The 17,933-nt window shown below is 41.0% G+C and overlaps 1 long non-coding RNA gene across 1 annotated transcript; it reads right to left on the reverse strand.

Moving 5' to 3' along the window:
* Positions 1 to 10,380: 10,380 nt before the first annotated feature.
* LOC140471192 (uncharacterized) lies at positions 10,381 to 17,432 on the reverse strand. The gene is made up of 3 exons (XR_011956884.1): positions 17,295 to 17,432; positions 11,238 to 11,387; positions 10,381 to 10,457 (listed from the first exon to the last, which is right to left on the reverse strand). It is a non-coding gene; the product is annotated as an uncharacterized lncRNA (long non-coding RNA).
* Between the last annotated feature and the right edge of the window lie 501 nt (positions 17,433 to 17,933).

The raw sequence follows: 17,933 nt of genomic DNA on the forward strand, positions 1-17,933 counted from the left end.
AAAGTGCTAACAAAATGTGTAAATGGTTGAAAATGGGTTGGATGTGCTGGGAGCAGCGGATACAAAACAGGACCTATGGGTGTGGGGGGAGGGTAATGAACATGAAGGAGGGAGTTCACATTCTGAAAATTTCAGGTCCTGTTTTGTATGGGTTGCTGATTTGCCATGCAGTGTGTTGTCAACAACTTGGTTTCAATTCCTGCACCAGCTGAGGTGATCATGAAGGACTCTACTTCTCAACCTCTTCACTTGCCTGAGGTGTGGTGACCCTCAGGTTAAACTACCACCAAGCATTTCTCTCTAATGAGAGAGCAGCCCTTTGGTCCATTAGGACTATGGTGACTTAAATAGCTCAATGCAGGAAAATGAAAGCACTCTGCATATTGGACACTAGGTGGAGCCAATGTACTAATTTTGATTCTGTTTTAAAATTGTAATTTTTCTACTTACTTCCTTTTTCCTCAGCAGCCGCTTTCTCTTGCTATGTTATGCATGAGGGAAATTGCCCTCTGTTAACACCCCAAAATGGCAAGTTTTGATAATGAGCCAAGTGAATGTTTACCACAGTATCTGAGTGAAAGTTTCACAATAAAGATAACCTGTTGTCATCTCAGGCCCATGTTTGTGCACTACCCAGCTGAGGTCATTAAGTAATGAGCAGGAATCCTGGTTGTGTTTGATCCTCAGTAGCAAGACACTCCAGCTTACACTGTTTCCTAACAGTAGGTATACAGAGTGGCATGGTGATTCAGTGGTTAGCACTGCTGCCTCACAGCACCAGGGACCAGAGTTCAATTCCAGCCTCGGACGACTGTCTTTGTGGAGTTTGCACATTCTTCCTGTGTCTGCGTTGGTTTCTTCCCACAGTCCAAAGATATGCAGGTTCGGTGATTGGCCATGCTAAATTGCCTGTAGTTTCTAGGGCTGTGCAGGCTAGGTGGATTAGTCATGGGAAATGCAGAGATAGGGTAGGGAGTGGGTCTGAGTGGGATGCTCTTCAGAGGTTTGGTGTTTGATTAGTCGAATGGCCAGGTTCCACACTGTAGGGATTATATGAATTAGAGTCATAGAGATATACAGCACAGAAACAGATCCTTCAGTCCAACTTGTCCATGCCAATCAGGTATTCCAACCTAATCTGGTTCTATTTGCTAGCTCTTGGCCCATATGCCTCTAAACCTTCCAGATGCCTTTTAAATGTTGCAATTGTACCAGCCTACACCACTTCCTAATTAAGAAAAGTCTTGTAACAAAGGCAATACAATAATCATAGGGCACTTTAATCTTCACATAGACTTGACAAATCAAATTGGCAACAATAGTTAACAATGTAAATTTATGAAATATATTTAAAGCAGTTTCATAGAACTTCAAATGTGTATTCTGTTAAGAAATAATGGCTCATGGGAAAAGGGATCCATTTGGAGTTAACTAAAGAGGTTAAGAATAATATTAGATTAAAAGAACAGACTTATATATTGCCCATAAGAGCTGAAAGCCTGAGAATTAGAAGAGCTTTAGAAACCAGCAAAGAATGACCAAAAAAATTGATAGTGGGACAAAATAGAATAGAAAAGAAACCAGCAAAAGAAATATAAAGACATGTTGTAAGAATTTCCATAAGTATGCACAAAGGAAGAGAATAGTGAGAGTAAATACAAGACATATAAAGGCTGTGTTATAAAAAAATTATTAAACATACATATGTATTTTACATTAAAAATCTTACATAGTACCTCTCTTCACAGTAGAAGACACAAAAAACATACCAGGAGAAAGTGAGGACTGCAGATGCTGGAGATCAGAGTCGAGGGTGTGGTGCTGGAAAAGCACAGTGGGTCAGGCAGCATCCGAGGAGCAGGAGTGTTGATGTTTTGGGCATAAGCCCTTCATCAAGAACATACTAGAAACAGTGGGGAACAAAGGGTCTAAGGAAAGTGAAGAACTGAAACCAGTTAGCTGGTGGTTAGGTAATTAGCCATAGTCCATGAGGGACTTCACTTTCACTGCATTATTAATACAGAAATTAATTTTTGTACCTTGTTTGTTCATTAGAAAGTTACATATAAGTAAATAATAACAATAGAGAAAAAATGTTACTGTACCACAAAAATATAGCTTTAATTAAATATGTATTAAAACTGTTCCGGTGCAATTAAAATAATCAGTCAATGAATCCACTCTGATTTTATATTCTCATCCATAAATTAGCTCCTATTAAAAGTCAATACGGAAAAAAAGCAAAATAAGGTCAGGAACATCTGAGAGATTGTAACCTTTCCCCTGAATGCATACAAAAGTAATATTGACACAAGGGCTGATCTGCATTGCTCATGAGATTCTACTTTTGCAAAAAATGCTTCAAGAACAGCAGACTTCATCAAGGAAGATTAGTTCATCAAATACCCTTCTATAAATATCTATTAGAGAGAGACAATTAATTATATCGCTTGAAGGCACCATTCTGCAACAAGCTTGTGGCAAGATGAGGTGGCAGGTCCCAAGCCTACCTCAGTCAGAACAGGTATTGAACCCTTGTTGTTGGCATTATTCACAATCACACGCTACCCATCGAGCCACCTGAACTAATTGGCCAAAGTAATTAATGTTAGTGAAAAAAAAGTATTAGAGAAATTCATTTTCATTCCATGCGTACATTGCCTGAAGGTAGGTCCTGAGCTCATTATCTACATGTCAAGTTGTTTTCCTTGATAGTTTCTGTCAATGCTGGTTTCGCATTGTCTTCCATTCTCAAGGACAGGGTGAGGAGGCGGGCTCAGGTCTATCTTAGCTGCAACAGGAATTGAAGTTGCAGTATTGATATTATTCTGAACTACAGTGCTAGCCGTCTAATCAACTGAGCTAATCAACTGGGTGGATGCCATAATATCATTTGTGTCAATTTTTCTGCATCTGACATATTTTTGTGCCAACTTTGTGATGATCAGATTCATGTTCTTTTTGTTTGAAAACAATTAAACTTTGTAGTTACTGAAGAAAATTTACACTTCTTGCCAAAGCATCAAAATAATAAAGGTTTCACAAACTTCATTGTTTGGGCTTTGAAACTTTGTATTCCAAAAACAATTCTTATTTCTTTGATATTTTCTTATTCTTGATTTCTTTTCAACTGATTGGTGTGTCTTAGTCTGTTACTGACAGATTTTCTTAATTTGCTTGTTGATAAATTTTCTGAATAGATAAATAGTCTAAACCTGATAAAAGAAGTGCCAGAAATCTTGACTCTGCCTCCCAGCCTAGTTTTTTATTGTTTTTCTATGAGGGATCAAATAGGCTCTGGATGTCTGGTAATCAAACTGTTCTCGTAGGGGTTCTATCTGGACATATACTCTTGCCTGCTATTGGTTTTTATTGCTCTCATTGTTTGTTCTTTTTCCTTAAATATCTGTTACCCCTTTTATTGGCTGTAAAAGCCTATCTTTGAATGTCTTGGTGATTTTTCTGTAGGGGTTTTTGTTCAGAGATTGTTCCTTCACAGCATCTGTTCAGCTTTGTTGCTGTGCTGGCTGCTTTTTGGTCTTAAAGCTGTACTAATTACTTTCTGGAAAATTGATTTTGTTGAGTTCTTTACTCTAGATGATTTTGGATTTGTTTCTTCATCTTTACTACTCTACAATGTTTTAGGCATTGTGGTGTATTGCTGCCACCATCTTTTGTTTTGTGATTTTAGGACTACAGCTGAGAGTTTGAATTCAAGACAGAGGGGTCAAGGAGAAGGGAAGATTAAAAGTTGTTTTTAAGCCTAAGATTCTGACACTCTATTTTAACCTGAAATACAATCATGCATGGTAATCTAAGATATACCAAGTTCAGACCTTATTAAGAGGTCTGAATCTTGCACTATTAAGAGACTGTGTTATCTACATTCTATTGAACTTCCATCTTCACTCTGCCCACACTGTGCTATTTATGTGCTGTTGGATGACATCATTGTTTGGTTGTTTCAGGGTCCTAAAACCCTTCCATAACTGTTAACTAATGGATATGGCAAGAATCCATGCTGGATCCTCAGTTATTTATAATTCATATTAATGACTTACATTATTCTTAGTCCCTTCATATATATATATATATATATATATATATACCTAAGTAATAGTTGATCTCATGTCAAAGTCAACCCCCTATTTTTGGCCAAAAAATCTGGAATTTTCCATATATCTCATGTAAAAGTCGACCCTAGCTCTTCACAGATAACAGATCAACATTTATGATTTGGAGGTGCTGGTGTTGGACTGGGGTGTACAAAGTTAATGATCGCATGACACCAGGTTATAGTCCAACAGGTTTATTTGGAAACACTAGCTATTGGAGCGCTGCTCCTTCATCAGGTGGTTGTCCTGATGAAAGAGCAGCACTCTGAAAGCTAGTGTTTCCAATTAGATCTGTTGGACTATAACCAGGTGTTGTGTGATTTTCAACATTTATGAGTCAGTGCGCCAGCCATTGCACTTCACTCCGGGTTTTCAGAATGACCATGATCCCTGATTTATTTTTTTCCTTATTGGTTGAGACTTCAATTGGGCTTCTGCTATGAATTTTGCCGGGCATGAATTTCAGCCCCTCAAAAGTAGTATCCATGTAATAGTCAACTCTATAAATTTAACCTTAAAAAGTAGTCAAAATACTTTGACTATTACTTGAGTATATACGGTAACTTTTCTGATGATACAAAACTAGGAAAACAATAAGGAGGACACAAATGGTCCATAAGTGAATTTAGACAGTAAGTGGGCAAGAAGATTACAGATGAAGTTTAATGTGGGAAAACATGAGGTTATTCACTTTGAAAGGAAGAATTAAAAGGCTGGATAGATTTTAAATGGTGAGAAGCTAGTAATAGTTGGCGTGTAGAGGGATTTGGAAGTTCCTGTACACCAGATTCAAAGTTAACATACAGCTACACCAAACAATTAGGAAAGGAAAGGTTATTGGTCTTTTGGAATTGGAGTGCTGGTGTAATTAAGTCATTCAGCAATCATTCATGGCTTGGTCAAGACCAAACAGGGAGTACTGTGCACAGTTTTGCATCCCCATACCTAAAGAAGAACATAACTTGCCTTTGAAGGGGTGTAGTGGAGATGCATGAGAAGGATTCCTGAAATGAGGGTCATTTAAAAGGAGAGATTGAGTAGAGTGGGCCTGTTTCTGGCATTTAAAAGAATGAGTGGTAAACTCTTGAAAGCTTCTGAGTGAGCTGACAAGATAGATGCTGAGACACTGTTTCCCCCTGGCTCAAGAGTCAGTCTCAGAATAAGCGGTTGGTCATTTTGGACTCTGGTGAAGAGAAAATGTTTGGAATTTGGTATCCCGGGGAAAGCGAATACACAATCATTAATATATTCAAAGTTGAGATTGCTTGACTTTTAAACTTTCAGGGAATCAAAAGATATGGGATCGGATAGGAAATTGGTTGAATATCAACACTGGTCTTATTGAACAGCTGAGCAAGCTCAAGGGAAAGGATGGCATACTTCTGCTCTGATTTACTATATTCCCATGTATAATATAATCCAGCTTGTTGTTGTTGTTTGTTTGCCACAGGCTTGTCTGGGTGATGTGTGACACTGGGAAGAAGGGGGCTTTCACAGGAGGCTAATATCGGAGTTAGAGAGAGTTTTATGAGTGGGGAACGTGTTGGACTTTTAGAGAAGGGGGCTGTTGCAGAGCTAGGAAAGGGTAAGATCACTCTTCCCTGGGATACTGAATTCCAGAGATCTACAACCGTCTGAGTGAAGAACTTTCTCTTCGGCAGAGTCCGAGACTGTGACCCCCTAATTCTGGACTCTCCAGCCAGGGGGAAACAGTATCTCAGCATCTATCCTGTCATCCCATTCAGCAGCTTTCTAGAGTTCACCATTAATTCTTCTAAATGCCAGAAACAGGCCCACTCTACTCAAGACCTTCTTTTAGGATGACCTTCATTTCAGGAATCCATCTAGTTCAAAGGCAAGTTATATTCTTTTCTAGGTTTGGGGATGCAAGAATGTGCACAGAACTCACAGCCCAAGCTGTGTATGATTGCTGAATGACTTAATCACCCTAGCACTCCAAATCCAAAAGGCCAAATCACCTTTGTTTTCCTAATTGTTTGGTGGAGCTGTATGTTAACTTTATTTATTTAAGCACGAGAAGATGATTTTTTTGGTTAAGGCATTATGGGTCCACAATCCAATCTAGATCATCAGGGCCGAGAGTGATGGATTAGCTGGCTGCAGTGTAGGATAGAATATAGGGAGTGGATTGTACTATTGTGCAAATGGAATTAGATGGTCTTTGTGATGAAGAGGATGTAGGGTTGAAAGCCCAGCTAAGGGGGTTAGTGTGCAGCATGGTGGCTCAGTGGTTAGCACTGCTGCCTCACAGCGCCAGGGACCTGCGTTTGATTCCACTCTCGGACGACTGTCTGTGTGGAGTTTGCATATTCTCCCCATGTCTGCGTGGGTTTATTCCTGTTTCCTCCCATAATCCAAAGATGTGCAGGTCAGGTGAATTGGTCATGCGAAATTGTCCATAGTGTTAGGTGCATTAGTCAAAGGTAAATATAAGGTACTGGAATGGATCTGGGTGGGTTACTCTTTGGAGGGTCAGTGTGGACTTGTTGGGCCAAATGGCCTGTTTCCACTGTAAGCAATCTAATCTAATCTAAAAATGTTTACTTCATATCCTGCACTCATTTTCACTATGAGGGAGAAGTGTTGGAAGGATTAGCTGGTTTTTTATTAATCTGTTGAGTCATGCCATGAGCAACAAATGGCCAACAAACCCTGGAGTGGACTTAAGTCTAGAACATCTTAGGCATAGATGCTATCAACTGAGCCATCTCATCTCCCTGGTGGGCCAATAGAAGGCTGAAATTACAAACAGTCTGGTTCAGCCTGAGTGTATGCGAGTTATTAGCAAGAACAAAGAACTTGTGGTCATGGTGGGCAATACTTCTGATCTTCCAGTTTCCTCCACTAAACATTGGGAAGGGAAGCCATTGCTTTGTTGTCATGGTTACGATGTATAAGTATAAATGCAGCTGCATAGGTAGGGGTAGTTCTCTGGAACAATAAAATGATGAGGTGTTTTTGGAGGAAAATGGTCAGGTCAACTGTTTCAAAGGCTGCATAGAATTTGAGGTGGATAAGGAGAAATAATCTGCTATTGTCATAGAGACTTGTTTCTAACTATAATTAGAGCAGCTTGAGCAGTTGATTAGCCAATACACCTTAGAAATATGCAGTAGAATGCTGTTCCTAACTGCAGAAACTTATTTGTAGACAGGCCCCAAGATGTCCAACAACCAAGGCTGAACAGTTGCAGGGGTCCTCAAGCTGACCCCTTTGGATGGCAGTTGGTGCTGCCTCAAATTCCACCTGCAGTTGCAATTCTTCATTCATGCCATGTACCTACATGTGTTCCTTTCTGTGATCCATCATAGTTCCTATTATTTTAAATTCAATCTTGAATCTACTGATTACCACTATAAACTAAAAGTATTGTGAGGTGCTTGGTTAAGGTTGACCATTGTATTCTGGCACTAACACCTCTTGAACACCTAGAGGAAAAGAACAAAAGCATATTTATGAGTGTTGGCAATAAGATATCAGTAAAACTCGAGTAAAATATAGCTTTACATGGCAAAGCAACGTTACGATTTTTGATGCATTGCGTGCCTTTGAGTGAATGCATGCATGCAAAATGTCCTGATATAATTGTAATACTGTGACGTTAGAGCGAAGTCACTGATTTGCACCTTTGTTAATCTCCTGTTATCTTCATTCAGCTGTGATGGTTAAGTGCATCATTCTCCTGTAAGCAGGTGGAACAGGGACAGATGCTAGGATAAGAAGAGCCTGTTCTTATGTGACAGTCATGCCCCCCAGATAACCCAAAACACTTCACAGGCAATGGATTACTTTTGTAGTAAACAATGTTCTTTTGTAAGCAAGAACAGCAACCAATATGCACCAAGCAAGAACCCAGCTTCAGTAAATGAGTAAATGACCAGTTAATCTGTTTTTAGGGCATTTGGTTGAAGGAGAATGTTGGACAAGACACAAAGGGCACTCTTTGTTCTTCTTCAAATAGAAAAGTGGAATCTTTTGCACTTGCATAGTTGGATATCTAACATCACATTTGAAATATAGAACCCCTGAAAAATCAATGTGTTAATATCGTTAGAATTTTAATCATATAAACAATAACATTTATATATCTGCTGAGTTTCTCCAGCATTTACTGTGTTTATTGTTAATATAGTTGATATTCAGGTTGTACGTTTGCTCGCTGAGCTGGAAGATTTATTCTCAGACGTTTTGCCACCATGCTAGGTAATATCATCAGTGAGCCTTTGTTGAAGCGCTGGTGTACTGTCCCACTTTTTATTCATGTATCTGGTCTGTTGTGGTGGGTGATATCACTTCCAGTTCTTTTTCTGAGAGATTGGTAAATGAGGTCCAAATCCATGTGTTTATTGATGGAGTTCCGGTTTGAATGCCAGGCCTGTACGCATAGATTCCCCTTCTTAGATGTCACAGTAGAATGAAAAGCTAATGGAGAGCTGCAGACCAGCGTCGACAGGAAAGTGACACACACAGACCAGATACTCAACTCCAGGAGCAATCACCCCAACACCCACAAATGGAGCTGCATCAGGACGTTATTTAAACGAGCTACAACACACTGCAGCACCCAGGAACTACGTGATGCCAAAGAAAAACACCTATACAACGTATTCAAGAACATCGGGTGCCTGATAAGCACAGTCTGCCAATTCCTACATAACTAACCTAAACAGGAAGACACAACACACCTAAACATCGATTCTCCTGCTTCTTGGATGCTGCCTGACCTGCTGTGCTTTTCCAGCAACACATTTTTCAGCTCTGATCTCCAGCATCTGCAGTCCTCACTTTCTCCTAGAGACTCTAGCCACACTATCATACATTAAAGGCATCACAGAGATGACAACCAGACTACTCCAGTCCCTAGGCATCATGGTAGCCCACAAACCTACCAACACACTGAAACAATTCTTGATGAATCTAAAGGACCCTGTACCAACAACCAGCAGAATGAATGTCAAGTACAAAATACCCCACAGGACTGCATCAAACATTACATTGGAGAGACTGGCAGGTAACTAGCCACCAGCATATACAAGTACCAACTAGTCATCAAAAGACATGATCAACTATCACTAGTATCCTTACACACAGACAATGAGGGACACCAGTTTGACTGGGACAATACATCCATCCTGGGACAGGCTAAACAAAGACACGCATGGGAATTCCTAGAGGCCTGGCATTCAAACTGGAACACCATCAATAAACACAATGATTTGGACCCCAATTACCAATCTCTCAGAAAAAGAACTGGAAGTGATATCACCCACCACAACAGACCAGATACATAAATAGAAAGTGGGATAGTACACCAGCGCTTCAACAGAGGCTCACTGATAATGTTACCTAGCATGATGACGAAACATCTGAGAACAAATCTTTTGGCTCAGCTAGCAAACTTACAACCTGAACCTCAACCTGAGCTACAAATCTTCACAAAAAACTCAAATAGTTGATATTCTTAAATCAAGGAAACATAATGTGTGTGTGACCCAAGTGTTCAGAGGCAACACTTTCTTGTGAGTGGAATCTTTAGAGTTTGTGGCTGTCTTGTGTGCTGCCCGAAAAAGTGGTGAGATGCCCACACTGACTCTCAGGATGTAGGCTCAGCACATCTTTTTCCGATTAAGCTCTTAAAATGTCAGAAATGAGAATTTTTTTGGTGATGCTTACAGTGAAATTTTATTAACATGCTTGGAAGACAATTATTTTTTCTTTGCAAATTGTCAGCAAACTTTGGCAGCCTTGCATATACCAAATACTACCTTGTGTTGGGCCACAGCTCAGATAGCAGTGACTCAGCAGTGATCTTCATCCAGACTACCCTGGCAGAATTCTTGACTGGAGAATATCTTTTTTCACCAAAAAGGTTTGTCGTTATAATTAGTACTTATAAAGCACCATTTTTGAATGGTATTGTACTGCCTTTATGCTTTGCTTTTGCCATGTTTTAAATTTGCAGCCAGTTCCCTTTTAAAGATCAGCAGTCTTTTAAGAGCTGTTGCTGAATAGCCTGCAACCCCTACCCATGCATGTTTCAGGCACACCATGTGCTATGTGCCAAGAGTACAGAACAACTGTATATAGAACTTAAGTTAAGATTGCATAATGTCAGCACAGTGCAGCACAACATCTGAAGCCCGATAATCCCACCCACACCTGTTGCAACTAGTCCACAGAATAAGCCAGAAAGAACATTCATTTTGAGAAGCATTTTGAATTAAATGTACTTTATTGATGGAAACTTATTGATACATATAGCAAAGCTCCAGATCTCGGATATGAATAACCACCCTTCAATGATCAACCTTTAGTGATGACCTGAAAAATAAAACATGATTTACGTGATTATTAAAGACATGTTAATTGTTTCTGCAACCTTTGTCCTTTCAACTGTGTTTGATTAAATTGACTGCCACTCATAACTTTGCCTCACATTGGCTTTAATGATATGTGCAATGCGATTAATTTAAATACAATTTCTGCAGGCCCTCTACCCGTTTGCTTCTGACTTGTCAGTTTTGAATTATCAGGCCTGCTTCACTTTTGGAAACAGTCTCTAACCTATAAATTTTATGTGACTTTTAGAAATTCATGAAATAAGTTTAAATTATGCTGATTTTACCCATTTGATGTCATTATCAGAATACCATCCATTATGGTTCCCTACTACTACAGCCCATTTGTAAATTAGCCCATTGCCCTGGCCTTAACACTCTTTCTTGCATCCCCACTCTGGCTGTTTATTAGTCTCTGTGGGACCTTAAGCTTTTTTATAAATAGTAATGTGGCAGGCACTGTCATTAGGACTGCACACTATTAAGTGCTCCCCATTGTTGAACTGTTCGAGATAGTGGTCCATTGAAGTGGGTCTAGCCTCCAGAAAATTGTCTGGGTTTGCTAATTCACTCCTGCCTAGCATTGCTGTGTGGTCCAAATAGTTTTAAAGTGTAATGGAGGTAAAAAAAGAATCGACTGATTTTAACTGAATAGTGATAGATATTGGTGATTTAAATCTCAATTGGATAATTTTTAAAACAAATCTATATGTTTAGAGAGTATGTTGATATATTATTACAAGAATTAAAAATCTTAACTCACCTCATTGATCCAATCTATTTCAGCTGAGACACGGGTCCAGACTGTTGGTTTCATGTAGAACCTGCATCCTCCTGCATAGATGAAGCTGGTCACTCCATGAACATAGAACTTCCCATCTTTCTCACAGTTCAGAGGACCACCAGAATCTCCCTGTGTGAGAAAGAAGAGAAATTCCGTTGCCATTCTATTCTTCTAAATTCTATTCTCCCTGTGCAAATATAGGGAGAGAAGGCATCATACAGCTTGAGTCAATGAATCATCGAACCCACATGGTATGTGTAATTTATCTGGACAGAAGTTGTATCCTGCCCATTTCATTTCCTGAGAGAAGCTTCTCTTGAGCTACTCTCTCAATCTGTGGAGAATGCAACAGTGCTAACTTTTCAGGTCAATGATCTTTACAATGATGATATTCAGACAAAGGGTTACAGCCCTGAAATGTTTCTCTCGCAATAGATGTTGCCACCTACTGAGTATTTTCAGCATTGTTTGTTTTCATTGTTGAGTATTCCAGTTCAGGTTTAGCAACAATACAGATTAGCATTAGTCAGGATGTGCAGGCTTCTGTTTGTTTATCCGCTTTTGCTCAGTGCTTAATATACCGTTCTTGTTGTGCTCAGATAGCGCCTGAGTATTCCAAAAATATATTTTTGTATTTATAGCTATATGGAGCTTGTGCGTATGAGCAGCAATGCGACCAGATGATTCTTGCACTGTATCTCAAGCCATTTGATGCATCAAACAAGTATTGGCAAAGGAACCATTGTCCCAGTATTTTAACAGTTGAACAGTTGAACCAGCTTTTTGACCAAGGCAGAGTTAGCAACAGTTGTTTTAAAAAAAATGCGCAGCAAGTTTTCCAACAGGCCACCATCAGCAATTCACACTGAGAGCTTTTATTTACATTTATGCTACATATTAGCGCTTACCGACACATAACATGCCTGCGAGTCATTGCCCCAAGGCCATCCCCTTGAATGCAGCAGAAATATCACTGCACATCGTATAGTATTTATGCAGCTGTGTAAAGTTTGTGCTTGCCTATTTGGCAGTTCTGTGTGGACAGCACCTGTGTTAACATGCGTTGAAGTCTGTTACCCAAAGGTATGTAAGTGCTTCAATTCTTTAGATGGGATAATCTACCATCACCCACCATAGAAATTATGCATGTTAATTGAACTGTATATATACAGAGTACTAGATACTGAAAATTATAAAATCAAATCAAGCAAGGATATGCAACAAGCTTGTATACTGGAGGGACTAATGCAAAAATACCGGAGAAAATGATGCAAATTGTGAGACAGTCATATAAAATGTACATTCCAGAAGACATTGCATCAGATACCACTGTCAGTGTTTGACTTCTGCACTACAGAGGCAGTGGGGATGGTTGGGAGAGGGGAGGTTATTGCAGATTAGCAAGGAGATTGATGAGTAGGATTTAGTTTCAGTCACATAGACTCTCAGAGTTCCAGAGTGCAGTTGCAGTCTTGATCCTGGTAAGAGGAACATGTGTGAGCCCCAAAGCTCCTAGAATCTTATGTAGCTTTTACTTTTATCACAATATACATATGAGAAACTCTAGAGGTCCATAGAGTAAGGAGATGAGAAGGAATTGCTTCTCTCAGAGAGTAGTGAATCTGTGGAATTCTTTACCACAGAGGGCTGTCGAGGCTGGGTTATTAATTACATTCAAAGTAGACAAACAGGAGGCTGGAAGAACACAGCAAGTCAGGCAGCATCAGGAGGTGGAGAAGTCAGCGTTTCAGGCAAAACCCTTCTTCACACATCTGTCTCTAACTCCTGTTAAGGATATTCAGGATGAGATAGACAGATGTTTATTCATTAAGGGAATCAAGGGTTATATGGAAAAGATAGGAAAGTGAAATTGAGGATTATCAGATCAGACATGACTTCATTGAATGGCAGAGCAGACTCAATGGCCGTAAGACCATAAGATATAGGAGAGAATTAGGCCATTCAGCACATGGAGTCTGCTCCAGCATTTGATCATGGCGGATATGTTTCTCAACCCCATTCTCCTTCCTTCTCCCCATAAACTTTGATCCACTTACTAATCAAGAGACAATGGCCTAGTGGTATTTTTACTGGACTGTTAATCCAGAGACTCAGATAATGTTTGGTTAAATTCCTGCCTTGGCAGATGGTGGAATTTGAATTCAATAAAAATCTGAATTAATGCTGACCGTGAAACCATTATTGATTGTTGGGAAAAAAAATTTGGCTCCCACAGCAGATGACTCTTAACTGCCCTCTGGGAAATTAGGGATAGCCAAGCCAGTGACACCCTCATCCCATTATTGGATTAAGAAAAAAGAACCTATCACCCAAGGACTTGGCCTCCACAGCCTTCTGCAACAATGAGTTCCACTGTCTTTCCGGTGAGGTTCACCTTCCAATCAACTCTGGCCAGTGCTCCCTCATGCCCTTGTAGTCATTGCATCTGATTACAGTTTCTTCCTCTCAAATTGCAGGGTGAATTCCAACATATTATGGTCACTGCCCCCAAGGGGTTCCTTCACCTTTAGCTCCCTAATCAAGTCTGCCACATTACACATTACCAATCCAGAATTGCCTGTTCCCTAATGGGCTCTACCACAAGCTGCTCCAGAAAATACCATCTCATATACATTCTTTTTCTTGGGATCCACGACCAAACTGATATTCTCAGTCCACCGAAATATTGAAGTCTCTCATGATTATTGTAACAGTACCTTTCTCACATGTCTTTACTATTTCCTGATTGATTTTCTGCCCTACATCCTGGCTACTGTTAGGAGGCCTGTGTACAACTCCCATCAGGGTCTAAAAACCAAAAGAACTGTGGATGCTGTAAATCAGAAACAAAACCAGAAATTGCTGGAAAAGCTCAGCTGATCTGGCAGCATCTGTGGAGAGAAATCAGAGCTAATATTTCAGGTTGACTGACCCTTCCTCATAACTTCCCATCAGGGTCTTTTTTCCTTTGCGATTCCTCAACCCTACCCACAGATTCTATGCCTTCCAACTCTTTATCATTATTTGCTATTGATTTTAATTTCATATCTTATAAACAAGGCAACTGCACCCTGCTGCCTGTTTCTTCAATTGGACGTGTATCGTCAGATATTTAGTTGCTAGTCCTGATCCCCATGCAGCCACATCTTTGTGATGACATCACTGGGCTGAATGGCCAACTTGTGCTCCAGTGTTGATAGGCAATAGAGACAGAGACTCCCTGCGCCTAGCTTTTGCCTATAGAAAATTCAGCTCAGGTTGTCTGTTGTGTCACACCCCAGGTGGTCCTAGAATGCCTTTACTGTGCATTTCTGAAAATATTGTAGCACATCTTTTTTCAATTTAAATTGCACTATTACTGGACTCTCTGTGGGATCTGGTAGGCTGAATTCACCATTTTTTGGCTGGAATAGCAGAACTATAGAGTTTTTAAAATGCTGGAAAATGCGCCAAAGAAATATTTTAAAATATAGTATTTATCAGGAAGATTCTGGATTAGTGGTGCTGGAAGAGCACAGCAGTTCAGGCAGCATCCAAGGAGCTTCGAAATCGACATTTCGGGCAAAAGCCCTTCATCAGGAATAAAGGCAGTGAGCCTGAAGCTTGGAGAGATAAGCTAGAGGAGGGTGGGGGTGGGGAGAGAGTAGCATAGAGTACAATGGGTGAGTGGGGGAGGGGATGAAGGTGAAAGGTCAGGGAGGAGAGAGTGGAGTGGATAGGTGGAAAAGGAGATAGGCAGGTAGGACAAGTCCGGACAAGTCATGGGGACAGTGCTGAGCTGGAAGTTTAGAACTAGGGTGAGGTGGGGGAAGGGGAAATGAGGAAACTGTTGAAGTCCACATTGATGCCCTGGGGTTGAAGTGTTCCAAGGTGGAAGATGAGGGGTTCTTCCTCCAGGCGTCTGGTGGTGAGGGAGCGGCGGTGAAGGAGGCCCAGGACCTCCATGTCCTCCGCAGAGTGGAGGGGGAGTTGAAATGTTGGGCCACGGGGCGGTGTGGTTGATTGGTGCGGGTGTCCCGGAGATGTTCCCTAAAGCGCTCTGCTAGGAGGCGCCCAGTCTCCCCAATGTAGAGGAGACCGCATCGGGAGCAACAGATACAATAAATGATATTGGTGGATGTGCAGGTGAAACTTTGATGGATGTGGAAGGCTCCTTTAGGGCCTTGGATAGAGGTGAGGGAGGAGGTGTGGGCGCAGGTTTTACAGTTCCTGCGGTGGCAGGGGAAAGTGCCAGGATGGGAGGGTGGGTCGTTGGGGGGTGTGGACCTGACCAGGTAGTCACGGAGGGAACGGTCTTTGCGGAAGGCGGAAAGGGGTGGGGAGGGAAATATATCCCTGGTGGTGGGGTCTTTTTGGAGGTGGTAGAAATGTCGGCGGATGATTTGGTTTTTACCTTTATCAAGAAGAGCCAAGGAAATAAATCTCCATCTTCAGTTCTCACATTTCCCATCAGAAATTTCCAGGTGTGTCATTCCAAACAGTCCTTTTTTGTATACTAATGGCATCACACCCTCCAATACATACAAGTGAACCTTACATTTATACCTGCTGTTTACATTGCAAGTTCATGTTCCACTGCACCCTCATTTGAACTTTTCATCTGTCAGAGATGCCTACATTAGGTTTTGGTTTTCTGCAAAAGGCAAACCAAATTTCATAAAGTGATTCTGAAAACATTGGGAAATGACCAAATCCTGTGCAGCAGAATGACATTTAATTAATCCAATTTCAGTAAAGCACTAGCATTGGTCACAGGGGTCTATATTCAGAGCTGTTTATGAGCTATCAATAGTTTTATCTACTGTGTCTGTTGCTCCCGATGTGGTCTCCTCTACATTGGGGTGACAGGCCGCCAACTTGCAGAATGGTTCAGGGAACATTTCCGGGACACATGCACCCAACAGCCCCACCGCCTTGTGGCCGACCACTTCAACTCCCCCACCTACTCCTCCAAGGACATGCAAGTCCTGGGCCTCCTCCACCACCAAATCCAAGCCATCCAATGCCTGGAGGAGAAACGTCTCATCTTCCGCCTTGGAAGCCTTAAAACCCAGGGCATCAATGTTGATTTCACCAGTTTCCTCATCTCCCCTCCTCCCACCTTATTCTAGATCCAACTCTCCAACTCGGCACTGCCCTCTTGAACTGTCCTACCTGTCCATCTTCCTTCCCACCTATCTGCTCCAGCCTCTGCTCCAATCTATCACCATCACCCCCCCACCTTCATCTACCTATTGCCTTCCCAGCTACTTTTCCCCCAGCTCTACCCCTTCCTCCCATTTATCTCTCAGCCCCCTTGTCTCCCCCTCTCCCCCCGCCAGTAAGGGCTTATGCCCGAAATGTCAACTCTCCTGCTCCTCGGATGTTGTCTGACCTGCTGTGCTTTTCTAGCACCACACTTTTTGACTCTGATCTCCAGCATCTGCAGTCCTCACTTTCTCCTTATTTTGAAGTGTGTCAGTTTTTCCGTCTCGTGTTTTATATTGGTAGATATGGGTGTTGTTAAAACCAGATTCCTGAATTATCTTAATGTGCCTTTCAATAAACTTCAAAATAGCCACAAGAATACTCCTGAACATTTGTTTGTCACAGTAGTCTGAGTGAGACAGGTCATTTAGTTCAGACCACCCAAAGGTCTTTCTCATTCACACTTTTATAACAGGCACACAGAAAGGAGAACTTTTCCATGTAGATCAGGGCTGGATTCAAATCCAGGTTCTTGGTGTGAATGGCCAGCCTACAGATTAATTTCACCATATCATCTCCTTACAACTTTCATTTGTGATGTGTGAATGAATGATGATCGGAAATCCAAAAATGCTGGTTGACATTTTCACTACTGTATTCCCCACTGCATTCTCATAACCAGCTGACAATATAGCTCTGGGTTCTATGAGTCAGTTGTACTGATCAAGGATTTATTTCACATATACTGCAGTTTCCTCTGGCATTGCCTATAAAAGGCTGTATACCTTAACATAAACTGTTATAGATTACTATTTTGTCCTGTGGAAGGAAAACATCCGACACCATTACCTGACAGCCTGAGACGAAACCATCTCCGCCCGCACACACCATGATGTCATTGACATAGTAGCCCCAAAGATCAGGTCTGGAACAGGTTTTGTAGTCCACAGTCTGAATGGGAACCTGCTGAAGAGTAGAACTAACTATCCCACCATCTATATCAGAGAAAAAACATCCAATGAATCCTGTTTCCTCTTTTCAATTTATCTTGGTTTAGTCTATATTTTTCTCTGATCATCTCACTCTGAATTTGTCATTCTTGTTTTCTCTGAGCTTCATACATTATCCTAAGCTCCCTTGCCTGAACCTGCAACCTCTTGGTGTTGATTCAACAAACAGATCAAAGGGCATTTGCTGGGGTTCAGCTGCTGGATCTGCATCTGAATTTCTGAATCATATTGATAACCTGTGAATGTTGGTTAGTCTGAAATAGGGCAGTTTTGTGCTGTGAAACGATCAACATTGCCTCAATATCATTTTATTTATGACCCTTATAACCAGGGTTAATTTTGATGCAAAGTCATAGGGAGGAAAGGAGAAAGTAGAAATCTATTGCAGCAACTGGCAATCATTTATTTTAATCTTTTGCTCAACTTTGGTTCAACATGAAGTATGTTAAAAATAAGATCCTGTTTGCTTTGTTTTCTT

This window comes from Chiloscyllium punctatum, chromosome X (genome assembly GCF_047496795.1).
Source record: "Chiloscyllium punctatum isolate Juve2018m chromosome X, sChiPun1.3, whole genome shotgun sequence".
NCBI classification, from domain to species: Eukaryota; Metazoa; Chordata; class Chondrichthyes; order Orectolobiformes; family Hemiscylliidae; genus Chiloscyllium; species Chiloscyllium punctatum.